The following is a 14,970-nucleotide window of genomic DNA, read 5'->3' on the forward strand; positions in this document are numbered from 1 at the left end:
TAAGAGTGAGGAAAGCATTGTACCTTTCACAGGAGAATGGATTCAGAGAGTAAAGAGAATGCGAGTGGAAGGAAGGAGGCCCCAGATTTTATCTCCTATATTTGTTTATTCAGCAGTACTTGTTGATTACCTCCCACAAGCAGAGTAATAAACTTCCCTGCACCACAGGAGGGCAAAGATAAGAACTATCCAGATAATCCATCCCAAAGTTGAAGTTCAGGTAGGAAACACAAGAACTAGAGTTTTGTAATCACAAATAACTTCCCTGAAGCTATGTTCTATCTTATTTATAAGTGAATTACCTTAGCTCTCAAGCTAGCTGATAATAAGTGTGGGCTTTAAAAAAGAAGAAAATGTAATGCTTTTACAGAAGTATGCTTCTGCTTCCGACGAAGGCTCAGTCTCCTCTGACTTTGCAACCCCATGCACTCTCGTCCGCCAGGCTCCTCTGTGCAAGGAATTCTTCCAGGCAAGAATTCTGGACTGGGTTGCCATTGCCTACTCCAGTTACAGCAGTATAGAAGAGTTTATTATTTTTATTGTTATTAGTATTATTACTATTTAAAAACACATTAATTTGTGATCTTTAAGTAAATGTTATTGCCTGCCTTGAAACTGGTGGTATAATTCTCTGTTCTCATGCATTGAGAAAAAAAATTTTGCATTTAGTCTTTGAGTAAGTTTTTTAACCTCTTTGAACCTCATTTTTCTCATTTTCAAAGCTAAGAAAAAGAAAAACCTCTGTGTAAAAAGTTGTTGTAAGAACTCAATGTCATGCATGTGAGGCAGAAAGTGCAACTTGACATGCATCCATGGTCCCCATGAAGGGACATAGTCTCATCACTATCAGGATTTATCCTCAGCTTCATTCTTCTGCTTGCTTTCAGCCAAGATATGATGGCTAGTTTATGGACTGACTTTTTGTTTGTCCCAGAATATGCTGCAGTGCATGATTCTTTAGGTAGAAGCCATCCAATTGCATGTGTCTGAGGCAGTTTCCCAACTTTCTAAGCGGTTGGCATAATAATAAAAGTTGCTGTGTCATTGTTGGTCAGTTGCTAAGTCATATCTGACTCTGCAATCCCGTGGACTACAGCGCGCCAGGCTCCTCTGTCCTTGGGGCTGATGAGAGTCGGACACAACTTAGCTACTGAATGACACAGCAAACATTATTACGCTGACCCCTTAGAAAATTTGGAAAATTTACCTCAGACAAATATATTAACATTGGGGACAAGTATTCTATAATACAGTCAGTGGGAAGGACATATTTGGAATTGATAGCTAAGAAAAGAAAGTTTGTGTGTTTAGAGCGGTTTCTCAAGATCTTACAACTACAGGTAAATCCTTACATTAAAAAGAAGCCTCGTGTTCAATCTGTACCTCATTCCTCTGGGGTCTGTCACAGACATGCTCACCAAGTCTCCTCAGAAGAAAGGAAGGCTAGATCATTGTGATTATTGGCTAAAGGGAAAGCATGATACCTCTGAACACCAGACTTTTGAAAAACTCACAAACATGATGAGACATCTCACACATACAAAAGGCCTTTTCATTTACACAGCATTTTTCTGAAAGATACAACTTCTTCTCATGTCTGTTTTTGAAGAGTGTGAATTTATAAATGATTACCATTAGAATGACTCAGAAATAAAAGTCAACTTTGAAAGTTACTTTTACTTGATCGGAACAGCTTCTCTACATTTTGGATGTTCTTTCCTTGTGGAACATCATGTTTTACTACTTATGTTTTTATTTTCCCATTTCTTATCAAGTAACATATGCTGGGTTCTTAGGACATCATTGTTGGGTTGTTAAAACATCATTGATTTTTAACATGAATGAAGCTCTTCCAGCTGTGACAATTGCTTTTGAAATATTCTTTGAAATTTGTTCCTTTCATCACAAAGGACAAATTTTTCCCATAATTACTGAAATTGTTTACCCATCTCTGTTTTTCCTATTGATCCCTGAGAAGAAAATTATTCTACGCACATTTTATTCCTTCGTATGTATTCTAATTTCTTTTAACTTTCACTTCTGAGTGTGAGTTGATTTTTAAACTAAAGTATAATAAAACAAAAATAAAGTTATCCTGGCTGTTGGATAAGGCTAGATCCAGACAGAGGAGAATCCAAACATGGGACTTTTTCATTCAGGAAGTAGTCAACTGCCCTGTTCACCATTCCTGTCTTTACTATTCTGTGCCTCGGAGGCCTAACAATTAATTTTGAAGAGATGTTGAAATTTCACATAATTGTGGTTTCATTGTCCATCAGTCTTTCCTTTCTCTCTGTCCAGGGACCATTGTGCATTCTCCCTTTCATCATCTTCTGGACCAAATGACTGATGGTATTTTAGTGAGCTGGTCCCTGCATTTCTGGAGCCACTAAATACTCCATTTAAGTGGAAGACACTCGCTCCATGTTTTATCTTCATCGTGCTGATCCTCTAAGTGTATCCTTTGAATAGCTCAGCGTCCTCAGGAGTATGCTGGATTTCTGTAATGCTTCATATGTCATCTGCTTCTTTGTCACACACATGGCTCCAATTTTAGTACTTTATTTCCAGTTGGCCCAACAATCTAGTTTATTTTTCCCTGATTGTATCAATTTATTTTAAGTCTCCTATTTCTGTGTTTGGATTTCTACCCCTGTCATTCCCACACCCTTTGGTTTGTAATTTTGTTTTTCTATCAAAATATTTGATCTGATTCCTCCCTAGTTCTTTTTATCCTCATCTGGGTTTCATCTTAATATTTCTTTCTTTTTTTTTTTTTTTTTTTCACCCTACAAAGTATTTTCAATGCTCCATAAACATCAACTGGCTCTTTTTGAACTAGCCATTTTGAAGCAGCCTTTCAGGTTTTCACATTACAGTAACTCCTTGTAAAAATTCATAGTCCTTGCAACTTAGGCTTGGGCTGAAAAGGAGGACTCTGGTCAGTTTAAATCAGAGTCAGTCTCCAGCAACGCCCACTCCTACATTCTGTCATTCTAAAGGGTAATCGTCCCTACAACGGACAGAGTCTCAGGATGCTCACGACAATTCGGAAAAACGGGAGGAAAATTGCAAGAGGGAGAACATAGAGACCAAGAGCAGCTTGATCTCTAGTGAATAATTTTTAGACTCTATCACTCAAAATCCTGATCCTGGAGTGTCTTTGAGCTGGAGGAGATTAAAGAAATGGTATCCCTCACTCTGGATCAAACATAATTCAGTTTAAATTGTATATAAAATGGAATAATGATATTCTGATTGATTGAACATAGTTAATATGAAAAATAATATTCTTTCATTTCAGTTCAGTTCATTCTCTCAGTCATGTCTGACTCTTCGCGACCCCATGAACCACAGCACTACAGGCTTCCCTGTCCGTCAACAACTCCCAGAGCTTACTCAAACTCATGTCCCTTGAGTTGGTGATGCCATCCAACCATCTCATCCTCTGTCGTCCCCTTCTCCTCCCACCTTCAATCTTTCCCAGCATCAGGGTCTTTTTCAGTGAGTCAGTTCTTCTCATCAGTTAGCCAAAGTATTAGAGCTTCAGCTTCAGCGTCAGTCCTTCCGGTGAATACTCAGGACTGATTTCTTTAGGATAGACTGCAGTCCTTGCAGTCCAAGGGACTTTCAAGAGTCTTCTCCAGCACCATAGTTCAAAAACATCAATTCTTCAGTGCTCAGCTTTTTTATAGTCTCTCACATCCATACACGACTACTGGAAAGACGATAGCTTTGACTAGACGGAACTTTGTTGGCAAAGTATGTTTCTGCCTTTTAATATGCTATCTGAGTTGGTCATAACTTTTCTTCCAAGAAGCAAGCATCTTTTAATCTCATGGCTGCAGTCACCACCTGCAGTGATTTTGGAGCCCAGAAAATAAAGTCTGTGACTGTTTCCATTGTTTCCCCATCTATTTGCCATGAAGTGATGGGACCAAATGCCATGATCTTAGTTTTCTGAATGCTGACTTTTTAGGCCAACTTTTTCACAAATATTCTTTAGCTGCTAACAATGATTTTACTTATCTATCACTTATCACACATAGGTTTTAGCTTGGAAACTGTCAGCATATGAACAGAAGAGGATCAAATCAGAATTATTTATTGTGTTCCATCTTTCAGCTCCATCGCTAATTCTCTTCACCTAGAGCCTTTTTGAACATAAACTGTTTTTATACACTTCTAAAATACTCTATCTTAATTTTATGTCAAACTTGTTTAGTAAATGTCTTTGCTTTTATAGGTATTATACCATAAACTCGATATTAAATCATTCTCCCATTTTGGAACATGTATAGCAATAATACATTTAAATGCAATTCAGATTAGAAAAATGCATTGTCAGCCTGTCTGTCTTTCTCTCTCTCACACACACAGACACAAAGAGACATAGAGGCAAACTAGCTACTCAGTTTTAAGCAAAGTCAAAAGTTCTGATGTAAAATATTCACTCATTTACCCTCACTATAAAGAAAAAAAAAAAAATCCAACATTCATTTGAGGTTTAGGATCAGATTCTATGCTATATGTTGGTGATATCCCAAATAACAAAATGACTAGTTCTTGTTAATAATGGACTTTCAGTCTAACTTGGGAGACATCCTGGTACATTATCTGCTTGTATGTCTAACTGCTAAAGTATCAGAAAAGGTCAAGTATCCTAAGAGCAGAGAGTAGATAATGACACATTCTCTCTGGGGAGAATTCAAGTAAAGAATAAGCAAAGATGTGCAATTTTGTGAAGAACTTGGATATAAAATCATATTGGCCTGGATTTCAGTACAATATTTTCAATATAACATTTGCACAACTTTAAACAAAATATCTCATTCTCTACTCTAATTTTCTCCTCTGAAAAGTGTAATAATTACCTCCAAGGAGTTACTGTGAAGTTTAAGTGATATGGCAGAGAGAAAATGTCTAAGAAAGTTTTGGAACCTAGTATCTTTTTCTTTATTTCTATTTTCTCTCTCCTTTTATACCATCTCCCCATTTCTCTCTTTCTCTTTTCTGTAAAATGACTAGCAGGTGAAAAAGCACACCATTATGGCATAATATTTTACCTATGGCTTGAATAGGAGAGAGGGATTCCAGTTTCAACTGCACATAATGATGCAAGTTTGGGCAGGACCTGATTGGGTAAGTCTCACTGATCACATTAGAAATTTGGGACTTACGAGTTGAAACTACCTATAACCACTCAGGTTATGGTCTACTACATGAGCATCCTTTTACTATTTCAGGAAATTCTTGCCCAGGGAGAAGGAGCTGCAAGTAACTTTATTATGTGCTTTGGAAACCTTCTAAAAATCTATTTATCTGAACAACTTTCATCTGTCAAGGTAGATGGCACATTCTCAAACCACTTGACTCATAGAGCTGTGTATACTTCTAAAACTCACTTTAAGACATTTGTCTCTGTATCTTTCAGTCGTAGACTATAACATCATGAACTTTGGTTGATGCCAATAGGGTCCCTGCCCTTGATTATTCACCTAAACTGCCCCTCCATGTTTATATACATTCTGTCTTTGACCTTCCACTTTGGAGATGCTACTAAAATTGTCAAAATGATGACCTCTTTCACTGCAGTAAGCAAGAAACTTGGCTTGCCTTATTAAGAAATTAATTTAATGTTTTTTTCTTTCCAAGCAATTGGCAATCAGCAGATCTTAATTACTTTTAAAATTGTTTAGTTTTATAGTTGCATGGTTTCATGAAACCTGAATCATTAAGAGTGCAAATTTGAGAGCAAGAGGATAATAAACCAAAACAAAAAAAAATAAAAATAAAAACAGAGAGGAAGAGAGACTGAAAAACTAGGACAAAGCTTATTGAAAGCATACGGGCAAAGGCCAAGAGACTGAACTAGCATAGTGGTAATGCAACTGCAAAGACACAGTCAGATCAGAATGATGTGTCCAATAGAAGGTCAGTAGGTCTTTGCAAGAGATAAGATTCAAACGGAAGGAATAAGTAGGGACTTTCCTGGTGATCCAGCGGTTAAGAACGTGCCTTCCCATGCAGTAGACAGGGGCTCCATCCCTGGGCAGGGATCTAAGATTTCACAAGGCCCTGGGCAACTAAGTCTGTGTGCCACAACTAGAGAAGCCCTTGGGTCCCAACAAAGACCCAGCACAGCCAAAATCAGATAAACAAATGAATGGAAGGAATAAGTAGTATTACAGGACTCCAAAGTTTCGAATCTTTGAGACTTAGTGAATCAGTGAACTCGATGACTACAATAGAGAATAAAGATGTAAGATTCATTGGGTGGGGCAGAGCAGGTGATGAGATTGATGTGTAATTGCCAAATCTGAAAAATATGTATAGCAGTGGATTTCAACTAAGAACACTCACCCCCACCTTCATTCCTAAAATGGGGACAGTTAGTAATATCTGGGGACATTTTGGTTGTTATAACTCAAGATGTCATAGCGTCTTGTCATAGTGTCAAAACCAGGAAGGATACTCAACAGCCTATAACACACGTGAGGGTCCCCACACAACAAACATCGTCCTATTTAAAATGTCAGTAGGTGACTTCCCCGGTGGTCCAGCAGTTGACTTCACCTTCCAATGCAGGTGGTGTAGGTTCCATTCCTGGCTGGGGAGCTAAGCTCTCATATGCCTCCCAGACAAAAAGCACCAAAACAGAAAACAGAAACAATATTGTAACAAATTCAGTAAGACTTTAAAAGTGGTCCACATTAAAACAAAGAAAGAAAGAAAGAAAAATGTCAATAGCATCACAGTTGAGAAAACTTGCTCTAGAGGCACAAATAGATAACAAAAATGATTTGTTAAAACACTGGTTGAATTACTGGCTTCCATACCTAGAAAAGTGGTGTCAAAAGCAAGAATATGTCCAAGGAAGAAAGAGCAGCTGGTCTGCTCTATCTGAACCTCTCCTGCTCTGCTTCACTCTGGCCAGGGCCCTCAGTGCTCCCGTCACGTGGGTGAATGTTTCTCTGAAAACACAGGCTGAAATCCAGCCCACGTGCCCAGAGCCGTACCCAAGGCCACGAGATTCAAGGCACTGCCCACGCTCCTGGCGCCCAGCCGTGTCCGACTCTCTGTGACCCCGTGGACTGCAGTCCGCCAGGCTCCTCTGTCCATGGAATTTTCCAGGCAAGAATTCCGGAGCAGGTTGCCATTTCCTACTCCAGGGGGTCTTCCTGACCCAGGGGTAGAACCGGAGTCTTGGGTTTCCTGCATTTTCAGGTGGATTTTTACCACTTGCACCACCTGGGAAACGCCTCACAGAGCTCAGATGTGCCCAAACATGAAGTAGCGGTTCTCATAGTGCTTTATTGAAGCTTCCGGTTCAAGTCCTCTTTCAAGATATAACCATTAGTGCTTCAATCTAGTTTATGAAGTTTTCAATTTCTTATGTGAGGCACAATTATAACTTCATTCTTTGCCCCTTCATCTTCTGAAAGTGAAAGTCGCTCAATCATGTCCAGCTCTTTGAGATCCCATGGACTATACAGTCCATGGACTTCTCCAGGCCAGAATACTGGAGTGGGTAGCCTTGCCCTTCTCCAGGGGATCTTCCCAACCCAGGGATCCAACCCAGGTCTCCTGCATGGCAAGCAGAGTCTTTACCAACTGAGCCATCAGGGAAGCCCTAACAGGAGTTTACTTATGCACACAGACTGGATATGCAACAAATTGAAATGGAATTGAAAGACTCTTCCCATATTGATAACTAAGTAAAGCTGCATTGTTCATTGCATGTTTGCATAAGTTATATTAATACTAAATTTGATTTTTTAAAAAACAAGTAAGAGCATCGCTTTACCACAGATATTTTTTAAAAAGTTTGATGCTTTAATTAATTAATTAATTAGAGAACCAAGTAGATATACTGTTTCAAAGAAGTCCATATATATATATATGTATATATATATATATATGTGTATATATATATATATATATATAAATTTGTATGGAGAAAAGACTGTTGAAATTAATGTGAAAATAGATGAACCCTGACTTTTCCCAGGGAGAAGAGGAAGGAAAGACAACCAGCTTCCATTGGACAGAAAATATTTTCAGCTCCATAGTCAAGAATTGCATTGCATTGCTCTTTGTTATCTACAACTGTCAGAGATGTAAAAGAACTCCCAGAAAATCTAGCCAAATTACCCTTAAGTGTTTATTCTAGAAAATGCATTGCTTTCCCTTGAAATACATCTTCCCTTGCAGTTATAATAGTTCACTCCGATTAAGATCTAAACTTTTAGATAAAAATGCATTGTTTCAGAGAAAATAAAAATTAAGGCTATTCTCATCTACTGTGTGTTTTCATCTAACTTTCCCTTTTAATTCCCATGCAATCTCGCCTAGTAGAATGACTTTAAAATCTGTAAAATGCCACTTCAAGATTTGATTTTTATGTAATAGATTATGCAATCTTGTGGTATTTAAAAAATATCACTATCAAAGGATGTGATTTCTTTTTATTTGGCAAATTATGTTGCAGTACATGAAAAGTAGGCTGCCGTTCATTTCTTCAAGAAAAGTTTTTCTCAGAAAAAAACACATTGAATATGAAAAAATATTAATTTTTATATATATATATTTGTACTAGTGTGACTGTCAATGCTTACCTAAACTTCCCATTATATAAACAATGGTTTTAAAATAAGGAAAAATATTATTGAATTAAACTTCAAAACTATTTACAACGAAAGCTGTATTTTACGGTTTCTTAAGTGACCCTAAAGTTATGCATTATGCTCCATCATATTTCCCTTCTAAATGTTCCCAATTATTCCTTGGCCTGACAGTTTCATCTATAGCCGACATTAATCTCTTAACTCCTCAGACTGTGTCAGACAAAGCTCAGATCCTACTGTTTACTTCAATGGTAATTTCCTCCAGATTTTGTGTTCTAAGCCAGAGACCACACAAAAACTTTACTTAAGATTTTTTTCAAAGCTTCTGGTTCTTGCAAATTTCAGTTTTAAAAATTCCTTCCCAAGGTTGGTATTATATCTTCCCACACAGTAATCCTTCTTTTACCTTCTTATATTATGCTTTTCTTCTTGAGGATAAACCAAAAGCACTGGAAAGATTACATTTAGACTTTAAAAATGTCTCTCCTTTATTTCAGGAGGTGCCAAAACCTTTTAGGTGATTATACTAGTTTGTGATCAAAGATCCTAGTTTATGTAAGTTTTAAAATAAAGAAAATAATAAGGATTAAAAGAGACTGTGACTGCAGCCAAATTACCTAAAATTCACCAATGACAGAAAGATTTCACAAAGATAATGATAAATGGTCAAGATAATAAAAGTTAAATTTATTAGACACTTCTTATATACCAGAAACTTCTCTAAGTGCTTTATATACATTGTCTTATTAAATCTTCATGCAACAAGAAATATCTTAAAAATATTAGCCTCTGCTTCTTTTTACCCATTACTTATTCAGTTATGTAATTGCGAGGGCGACCCATCCTTTCCTTCTTCCAGGTAGAAAAGTAGCAACAGATATGCCAGACAGAAAATGTAATGCTTTATCACCATGTGTCAGACACTTAAATTCTTGGTACAGATTTTGCATCCACGGTAGGACCTTTAGAGAAATTTTTTTCCTCCTCAAAATCAAAACCCAGTCTTTTCTTCCCATCACGTAGCCAAAGTATTGGAGTTTCAGCTTCAGCATCAGTCCTTCCGATGAACAACCAGGACTGACCTCCTTTAGGATGGACTGGTTGGATCTCCTTGCAGTCCAAGGGACTCTCAAGAGTCTTCTCCAACACCACAGTTCAAAAGCATCAATTCTTCGCTGCTCAGCTTTCTTCACAGTCCAATTCTCACATCCATACATGACCACTGGAAAAACTATAGCCTTGACCAGACGGACATTTGTTGGCATAGTAATGTCTCTGCTTTTATACGCTATCTAGATTGGTCATAAAATATTACTCAGCTATAAAAAGAAACACATTTGAGTTAGTTCTGATGAGGTGGATGAACCTAGAACCTATTATACAGAGTGAAGTGAGTCAGAAAGGGAAAGATAAATACCGCATTCTAAAGCATATATATGGAATCAAGAAAAATGGTACTGAAGAATTTATTACAGGGCAGCAATGGAGAAATAGAGAATAGACTGATGGACATGGGGAGAGGGGAGGAGAGGGTGAGACGTATGGAAAGAGTAACATGGAAACTTACATTTCCATATGTAAAATAGATAACCAACGGGAATTCGCTCTATGTCTCAGGAAACTCAAACAGGGGCTCTGTATCACCCTAGAGGGGTGGGATGGGGAGGGAGACGGGAGCGAGGTTCAAAAGAGAGGGGATGTATGTACACCTATGGCTGATTCATGTTGAGGTTTGACAGAAAACAGCAAAATTCTGTAAAGCAATTATCCGTCAATAAAAAATAAATAATAAAAAACTAGAAATTCACACTGGGCATCTTGTGTCTTCCTTGTTGAGGTTTATAGGGCTCTTTCAGGCGGCTAGCTTTCTCTTGGCTCTTTCTCAAACCTCTTAAGGAATATAGGAATGGCATTCATCTTTACATGTCAGTATTGCATTTTAATATTCAGCGTATATTCGTATACAAAGCTCAAAAGGTTTATGACAATGTTCGTGATACACCTCTGGTTTCTCAGCCTCCAAATTATTGCAACTTTGATCAGGATAATTCTCTGACCTTTCAGTCATTGTTAAGACATTTCCAAATATCTTTGAAGTTTACTGGTAGATGATAGTAATACTTCTCCCCTTCTTCTGAGGTGTAAGTTGTGACAATCAAAAATAACTTCTCCAGCCATTGTAAAATGTCCCCTGGAAAATAAAGTCACTCAATTGGGTGAAAGCCATTGGTTTAAGCTATGGATTGCTCTTGGAAGTGACTGGCATAGAAGTGGGCATGTGATACTCTTCTGGCCAATAAGAGCAAGTTTTCTCGGGGACTTCTTTTCATCTTAGTTTGCTCAGGCTGTCCCAAAATTTACCATAGTCTGGGTGGCTTAAACAGTAGGATTTTTTTTTTTTACATTTATTTCCTGGTGAGAACTCTGTCCCTGAGTTTCATATAGCTGCATTCACATTGTGTCTGCAGATGACAGAGACTGAATGATGAAGGAATTAGAGAAAGAGGAGTCTCTTTTTCTTCCCCATCTTATAATACCATGGTCTTATCAGATTAGGGCTCCAAACTTATTTAACCATAATTTATTTCTAAAGATTATGTCCTCAGAGGGAGTCACATTGGAGATTATGGCTATAACATATGAATTTGGGTGGAACACAATTCAGTCACAGCACCTGCTGAGAAAGTGTTCCACCCCCCACCCCACTCTTACAAAGGACCACAAGCAATGTGTCCTGTTCGTTATTTCTACCTTTTAATACAGTCATTTGAGGAGTAAATTCATTGATCTACCTCTTATGCCATCTTTAGGAAAATGGCTAATCCACTGTTGGAACAATTTTTTTTTTAATTTCCCCAATTCAATAGATTTGTTTCAACCCATTACCTCTTACATCCTCCTCAAGCTTCAGTTCTAATCTGTTCTGGCTCTCTGATCAATAATTAAGTCCATAAACTCCTAATGTACATTATTGGACAAAAAATTAAATCATCACAGCAGAGTCTGGGCATCCCTCAAATACTTCGTTCTAGGATTCTCTCCAGGAAACTCAATTTATGTTCCCCGCAACCTACCTTTGGAAACAGAAAGAACTCCTCAGTATTTCTTTATCTAGTAGTAAGGAGAGGAGGAGAGCTCCACTGAGAAGGAATGAAAAGGCAAACCTGTGCCCTGCACAGGCTCAAAAAGATGACCTTTTCAAGACTCGACATGCCTTACTGTGTCATAAAAGAGAGAGAACGAAAGGGAATTTGAAGGAGGCAGTGGTGGCAATTTAGAAGCTCCAGATTTTCTATATGGAAAGAGCATAGGGGAGAAGGTTTGCCAGGATGGATGCCAAGAAGAAGCATGGCATTCACCCTGAGGCTGTACCGCTTGGCCTCATGACTGAGGGGTGCACAAGGAAAGATCAACATATGCAATCCTACACAAAGACCCAGAAGTCAAGCTGGACAGAAAGCCTGACCCTAGCAAAGCAACTTAAGGAGAGTTTTACGAACCTAACAATTTAGCAGGGAAGTCTCACTGCCTAGCATTGGAGACCTTGCAGGCATCCTTGACTTATTACCACAAAAGATGATCCAGAATGGCCATAGAATCAAAAGGCCACTGTTAAACTTGATATATTTGCATCAAGTTGGTACAGATTTGTAAACTACCAAGTGTGGAGAATTTCTCATGTAAAAAGATACAAAATCCTAAAGGAAAGAATTATTTTATTTTTGTGTCCCACATACTAAGTAGAGTAAATGAACAACTAAACCTTTCTGGAGGAAAAAAGAAGAAATTATACAAGCGTATGAGTCAGTCTCAGTTGCATTATGGACAAGAGCAAAATAACAGAGTAACTAGCATGTGGACATTTGGAAGAATGAGGATTTAAGTTCCGCCAAGGACTGTACTTGTCTTGGCCATCACTGTATCCCATGTGGTATGAACAGTACCTGGCTGGTATATAGCTGTCACTTCATAGATAGTTGTCAAAAGAGTTAAAGAGACTTTTTCCCTTTAACTTATGGTTGCTAAATGTGAGATGTGTTTATTTACTTTTAACTTTTCTCATATAAGTTTCAAACTTTCTTTCATGATGTATTTAGTTAGACCTGCCCATAGACTTCTGTTTTGTCTTTTCTTTTTTTTTTAAAATTCATTCTCCTTATTTGCCAATCAAAAAAGTTATCTGAGAATCTTCTATAATGAAAACTCCATGCATTCAGAAGCAATGAAGGCAAAGCCCTTAGAGGACCTGGATTCTGGATCAAAGGCAAATTGAAAAAAAAAAAAAAAAAGAAGAAAAGATGCCTGTTCCAAAACTGAACCCTAAGGTAAAGCATATAACTCTGCCTGCTTTAGTTGGTGAGGTGGGCAGATGATCAATATGAGGGATTGTTGAGAGCAGGACATTCATTTCAGCACTGATCAATACCAGACCTGCCTCAAGGGAGAGCCCACTGAAGCTATGCCACCTGCTCCTAAAAGCACTTCAAAAGGAAAGGAGGAGGGAAGTATTTTTTTCACACAACATAAAGCTGATTTATGAAAAGGTAAATATATATATATATAAATTGATAAAAAGAGACATGACAATATTTTCTCCTAAGTATCTTGACTGATGAAACTCACTACATTTTGTCTAGAGGTTTCCTAGCAAGTTTCATACATGAAAGACAAAATAGAAAATATTGTCTTTAATTTAATTTATAAAACTTAAAAAAAAGTTATTTAGACAGTTTAAAGCTCTGAAAAATGATCACATACAATAATACCATATGCCTGTTCAACCCTTTACAGTATTGAACATTTTGCTACATATTACCCTGATTTGATTCTTGAGAACTTTTCCAGGAAAAGTTGTTGAGCATGATCAGACAAGAACTGTTATTCCTATTGGACAGATAAAGGAAATGAAACTTATAGAAGTTAAATGATTTAAAAGAGATTGCAGAGCTAAAATTTCAGAAGTAGGACAAAAAAAGTAATGTTTTCTGACAATATTAGATAAAAGGAAAAGTTTCAACTCAGTGATGTCAATTTCAACCAAATAAGAAATCTGAAAACACAAAGCAAGTGAAATACACATCATGTTTAAGGAAAAAAATAATAAAGATAAAGCAGAAATCAATGAAATGGGATACAATAAATAAGAATCAATGTAACAAAACTGAATCCTTGAGGATTCCACTAGAACTGATAAGCCTCTAGTCAAAATCATCAGAAAAACAAGAGAGAAGACATAAAGAGAAGACATCACTACAGACTCTACAGATAATAAAAGAATAGTGTGTAATTCTTACAAACAACTTTACATCAATATATTTTACAAGTTAGATTAAATGGGAAAATTCCTGTTAATACAGAAATTGCTAAAGCTTATTCAAGAAGAGCTAGATAACCTAAATCCACTATTTATGAAATGATATTTATAGTTTAAAACTTTCTCACAAAGAAAATTCTAGGTGCATATAGTTTCACTGTGAATTCTAGCAAACATGTAGTTGATAAATAATACAAATTCTATGTAAACTTGTTCAAAAAAAATGAAGAGGAAGAAATATTTCTGAGTCTATTCTATAATACTATTATTACTAGCAACATTCATGAATATAGATTAAAAAACATTGGATATGAAATTCAAACATCACTAAGTGGAGCTTATCCAAGAAATGCAAGATTTGCTTTACTTTTATGGAATCAATTAATATAACTCACCATATTAACAACTAAAAAAGAAAAAAAAAACAAATGATAACTTTAATAGAAACAATAAACGCATTTAACAAAAGTCAAAATTCATTCATCAAAAAATCTGTCAGTACAGAGAAACAGAAGAAATCTTCAATCTGACAGAAAGTATCTATTGAAATCTGCAGCAAGTATTATACTTGCTAGTGAAAGACTGAATACTTTCCTGCTATTATCAGAAACAAAAATATTATGTCCACTCTCAGTACTTCTACTCAACATTGTACTGTAACTTCTTGACAGTGAAATCAGGTGAGATATAGACAAAAATATCCAGATTTGAAAGGAAGAGATTAAAACCATTTATCTCAGATAATGTGATTATCTATTAGGTAATCCGATGGAATGCACAAAAAAGCTATTAGAACTAATGATTGAGTTTAATAAGGTAGCATGGTGTGGAGAAATAGATTGTGGCACAATAAGTGTATTCCAGCAGAATACCTGGTCAATTTAACTCCTGCTAGGATAGTTAGCTGTTAGATCTTCAGTTTCCCTTACTTTCGCTTTGCCCGGCAATTCCCAAGCAAGTAAATGTCCTGTTTCATCTTTCACCTTTGAGTTGCTCCGAGGTGGAGCTGAGCTGGAACAAGGCGATCCT

Source organism: Cervus canadensis, chromosome 6, assembly GCF_019320065.1.
Source record: "Cervus canadensis isolate Bull #8, Minnesota chromosome 6, ASM1932006v1, whole genome shotgun sequence".
Lineage (NCBI taxonomy): Eukaryota > Metazoa > Chordata > Mammalia > Artiodactyla > Cervidae > Cervus > Cervus canadensis.